This window comes from Rhinopithecus bieti, unplaced genomic scaffold (genome assembly GCF_001698545.2).
Source record: "Rhinopithecus bieti isolate Rb0 unplaced genomic scaffold, ASM169854v2 scaffold_28624, whole genome shotgun sequence".
Taxonomy (NCBI): Eukaryota; Metazoa; Chordata; class Mammalia; order Primates; family Cercopithecidae; genus Rhinopithecus; species Rhinopithecus bieti.
The window spans coordinates 17242-22797 of record NW_016812477.1 but is presented as its reverse complement, the minus strand read 5'-3'; positions in this window follow the sequence as shown (position 1 = coordinate 22797).

Sequence of the window (5556 nt, the reverse complement as noted above, 5' to 3'; positions counted from 1 at the left end):
GGCAACTCAGACAGGAAAGATGACTCCTCTTTTTCGGACTTTGTTAGGCCTGCGTCCTTAGCCAACATGACTTGAGCCAAGGAACACCGGCCACACAGGTCCGGAGGAGAATGCAAGGCCCAAAATCCTTGTATATAATTAATTTCGGACCACTTGCCTAAGCGTTGACAAAAACCACTGAGGTCGGTCAAAATGTTATGGTCTAGAGTGCCCTCAGGCGGCCATTGAGACTGATTGTCTAATTTATATTGTGGCCACGCCACAGTGGAGAGGAACACCAGGCGCTTTCACCTGAGATCTTGTTCTAATTGCAAAGTTTTGAGGTTTTTTAGAAGACACCCTAAAGGGGAGTCTCTAGGTATTTTGGATTGGGGGTTTCCCATTGCCTTCCTCTCGCCAATAGGCGGAAACGGAAACCGAACTCTACCTGGCTACAAAGCGTCCTTTGGAGCCACCAGAGACCGGTAAGAGGCTCCTGGAGCCGGAATGGAGATTACCTCCAGGCGGACGTCTCCGTCCTGGACGGTTCTCCCACGGAACGGAATGGAGTTCCTTTGGGCAGACGTCTCTGCCTTTGGGAACTTCCCTGGGTCTCCTGGTGACCGGAAAAAAAAAGCCTTGGGCCTGCGCAGGACTTCTGGCCAAGGAATATGAGAGAGAGGCAAAAGATACTCACCCCTATGAGACTTGGAGGTGGGGAAAGCGATGTCCAGGTCCTGGTCCGTCTGGTGCGTGAAAGGAGGAGGCTCCTCGGACCTGGGGGGCCCTGAGGAGGGGTCTCCTCCCGGGTTTTGGCACCAGCTGATTTGCTTTAAGGCGACCCCCAGAGCAAATGCCAGAGAAAAGGCAAGTAGGCAAGGCAAAAAATCTTTATTTACAAGCCAATGTGAAGGAGGGAGCGAGGTTCACCGGTCTCTGGCGGTGGAGGCCGACGAAGTCCCTCCGGCGTTCTCTGGCGAGGTTCCTGGGTCCCGCGTACAAGGAGGGGCCGAGGAAGTTCGCACCAGCATTCTCGGGCGAGGTTCCTGGGTCTCGCGTAGGAGGAGGGGCCAAGGAAGTTCGCACCAGCATTCTCAGAGGAGGTTCCTGGGTCCCGCGCATGAGGAGGGGCCGAGGAAGTTCGCCCTGGCATTCTGGGAGGAGGTTCCTGGGTCCTGCCTACGAAGAGGGGCCAAGGAAGTTTGCACTGGCGTTCTCGGGGGAGGTTCCTGGGTCCCGCGCACTAGGAGGGGCCGAGGAAGTTCGCCCCAGCCTTCTTGGACGAGGTTCCTGGATCCCGCGCACGAGGAGGGGCCGAGGAAGTTCGCCCCGGCATTCTCGGAGGAGGTTCCTGGGTCTCGCATATGAGGAGGGGCTGAGGAAGTTCGCTCCGGCATTCTCAGACGAGGTTCCTGGGTCCCGCGTAGGAGGAGGGGCCGAGGAAGTTCGCTCTGGCGGTCTCGGAGGAGGTTCCTGGGTCCCGCGCATGAGGAGGGGCCTAGGAAGTTCGCTCTGCGCGCCTGCCGGGAGCGGCTTTTATGTCCCGGGAGGGCAGTGGGCGGGACATAGGCGGGTCAGGGGCGGGGCGGTAGGCGTGGCTAGGCGGATTCCGGTTCTTCTCCGTCGGAGGTCGGGTTGCGCCTGCGCAGTGGACCCGTGTCTTTCCCGGGTGCGGGAAAGTTGATGGTGAAGAACCCGGAACTGTGCCATCTTGCCTCCGTTCGTCCAAACAAGAATAAAGATTGTTTTCTTGGCCTGGCACGATGGCTCACACCTGTAATCCCAGCACTTTGGGAAGTCAAGGCGGACAGATCACTTGAGGTCAGGAGTTCGAGACCAAGCTGGCTCACATGGTGAAACCCCATCTCTACTAAACATACAAAAAATTAGAGGCAGGAGGATCAACTGAGGTTAGGAGTTTGAGACCAGCCTGGCCAATAGGGCGAAACCCCGTCTCTACTCAAAATACAAAAAAATTATCTGGGTGTGGTGGTGGGCCTCTGTAGTTCCAGCTACTCTGGAGGCTGGGGCAGGAGAATTGCTTGAACCCAGGAGGCAAAGTTTGCAGTGAGCCGACATCATGCCATTGCACTCCAGCCTGGACAACAGCGCAAGACTCCATCTAAAAAAAAAATTGTTTTCTCTTAATGTCATCCTATCTTATTGGAGACTCAATATTCTCCTGTGGAGAACTTTTATTCCGCATGAACACAAAGCAAGACCTGAATGGGCACTGTATCCTCTCTCTATTCCGATCTCCTGAAAGCTCAAGACACTTCTGAAACATAACATTTTGAGATTTGGAAAGTTCCCAAAATCAGTGAATTATTTGCTGTCTGGACTTCAGCCATTGGAAAGCAAGTGCTTCTACTAGATTTTCTATAACATTGTGTTTAACTCATGGGTCTTTTCCTGTTATATTTTATTCTCTTACCTTTTACCAAGCACCACTTTTGTGTGTGTGTGTGTGTGTGTGTGAGATGTTTCACTCTGCAGCACTTCATGTAGGGCTAGATTTTGGCTCTATGGCTTGTTGGCAGGTAACTGCCACTGTTTTATTGATAGTTTCTGACTGGGATTAGATTTACTTCCAGATGCCGCAAACAGATAGGCAAGGATACACCACCCATTACATTTACAAGTACTTTTTTTCAAAGAAATTATTCATCACGATAACAATACGTGAGCCATCTCCTTATTAATGCCCAAACTACCCAGTTAAAGCAAGTGCTAAGACAACAGAAAACGCTAATGAACTATTTACTACAGTACCTTGTCACTCACGTGGAGTAAGCTCTTTCTTCCACCTACAGACTGTCCTAGGTTATTTTTATGGCTTCTGAAACCATCTGTTCTAACCTGCTCTCTGCTGCTCTTTGGAATACCTTTTTAACATTTTGCTGCTCCTTGCTTAGAGCCTCAAATTGAGTTTGTTTTTTATTTTCCTAGTTTTTTGCTGCAGCAAAACTCAAGACTTCTCACTCAACCATTTTATTTAGAGGGACACGGACCTGCTCTCTTGGGAGGACAACGGAAATGATACTTCATCTGTCTGCACTTAATACCCAACTAACGTTAAGCCTTCTCCCTCTAAGCTGAATACGATAACCTGAATTATAAACATCTGAAATGTGGTTTTTTGTTTGTTTGTTTTTTGTTTGTTTGTTTGTTTTTGGAGACAGAGTCTTCCTCTGCACCCAGGTTTCAGCGAAATGAGGCAATCTTGGCTCACTGTAACCTCGACCCCCTGGGCTCAAGTGATCCTCCCACCTCAGCCTCCCAAGTAGCTGGGACTGTAGGCATGTACTCATGCCTGGCTAATTTTTGTATTTTTTTGAAGACACACGGTTTTGCCATGTTGCCCAGGCTGGTCTCAAACTCGTGGGCTCAAGTGATCCTCCTGCCTTAGCCTCCCAAAGGCAGGGATTGTAGGCATGAGCCACCTCGCCTGGCCTGAAACATCTCTCTTCTGTTTCCTTTGTTTGTTGGTTGGTTTTTATTTTGAGATGGAGTCTTGCGTTCTGTCCCCCAGGCTGGAGTGCAGTGGTGCAATCTCAGCTCACTGCAAGCTCCGCCTCCCGGGTTCGCGCCATTCTCCTGCCTCAGCCTCCAGAGTAGCTGGGACTACAGGCTCCCATCACCACGTCTGGTTAATTTTTTGTGTTTTTAGTAGAGATGGGGTTTCACTGTGTTAGCCAGGATGGTCTCGATCTCCTGACCTCAGGTGATCCGCCTGCCTCGGCCTCCCAAAGTGCTGGGATTACAGGCGTGAGCTACCGCGCCTGGCCTGAAACATCTCTTAAGCAGGATGTCTGTAAATAGGCCAGGTATGGTGGCTCACGCCTGTAATCCCAGCACTTTGGGAGGCCAAGGTGGGCGAATCGCGAGGTCAAGAGATCGAGACCATCCTGGCCAACATGGTGAAACCCCGTCTCTGCTAAAAATACAAAAAATTAGCTGGGTGTGGTGGTGCATGCCTGTAATCCCAGCTACTCGGGAGGCTGAGGCAGGAGAATCACTTGAACCCAGGAGGTGGAGGTTGCAGTGAGCTGAGATCATGCCACTGCACTCCAGTCTAGCAATAGAGTAAGACTCCGTCTCAAAAAAAAAGAAAAGAAAAAAAGAAAAAAAAGAAAAGAAAAAAAGAAAAAAAGAAATTAAGTATTTGTTATTTGATAAAGTCTTATAAAACTTTTTGCTAATTAAAATTCTTAATTTTATTACAAAAAGCTGCAGAAGGAAGAGTGTCTTACAGTTGAAAAGAGTGGACTTTTGTACAGTTGAGGGAGCTCTTGAATTTTATGATTCTGCTGCCTTGGTAGTTGATAATTGAACTAAATAGAAAGTAGAAAACAGTAGGAAAAGAAAAGGGCATAGTGCTAGACAAGAATAAATTATCAACAAAGGGTTTGCTGAACAAATAAATTAAATGGGCTGGGCGTGGTGGCTCACAGCCAGCTGTAAGTCCAGCACTTTGGAAGGCCAAGGCAGGCAGTTTGCTTGAGCCCAGGAGTTTGAGACCAGCCTGGGCAACCTGACAAAACCCCGTCTCTACAAAAAATAAAAAATTAGCTGGGCATGGTGGCATGCACCTTTAGTCCCAACTTCTCAGGAGGCTGAAGTGGGAGGATCTCTTAAGCCTGGGAGGTTGAAGCTACAGTGAGCCATGATCATGCCACTGAACTGCAGCCTGGGCAACAGAGCAAGACTCTTGGGGTGGGGGGAAGAAGAAAAAGGAGGAAGAGAAGAAGAAATTAAATGGAGAAAAGAAAGGGACCCTGAAAACTTAAAAACAGGGTTGCAATGGGCGGGATCACAGAGCTTCTGGGATAAAATTCTACTGAAAACAGCCGGACGTGGTGGCTCATGCCTGTAATGCCAGCACTTTGGGAGGCCGAGGCAGGTGGATCGCTTGTGGTCAGGAGTTTGTGACCAGGTTGGCCAACATGATGAAACCCCATCTCTACTAAAAACACAAAAATTAGTGGGGCATGGTGGTGTACGCCTGTAATCCCAGCTGCTCAGGAGGCTGAGGCAGGAGAATCGCTTGAACCCAGGAAGTAGAGGTTGCAGTGAGCCGAGATTGTACCACTACACTCCAGCCTGGGTGACAGAGCAAGACTCTGTCTCAAAAACAAAAACAAAAACAAATCATTTAAACACTCAGAGTATCCCATTTTGAACTCGAGTATGGTTTTGTCATGGGAAGAAACGTGTTTCTTCTTGGATTGAATTCTGAAGGATAAAAGGAAAGATGAACAAGAGGAAACAAAAGAGATAATGAACAGAAGATGAAGGCAAAGAGAAGAAAAAACAGACTACTTTTTTAACACTGTTAAAAATACAGTGTTTGCAAATTATGTAAATTTTGTTACTTTTCTGTTTTTCTCTCTTCTTACTTTGTTTCCTTCGTTCTAGTATTTAAACTCTGAGTTCCAAAGGAAGGTTTAAGCACAATTTAGAGATATGTTAAGTAAGACAACACCAGGTGGCAAATAGCAATTTAATTCTCCTTGCCAGCAGAACTAAAGACTTAGTGTGCTCTTTATTAGGACAGCTGGGGGAGTGGGGGAGGAT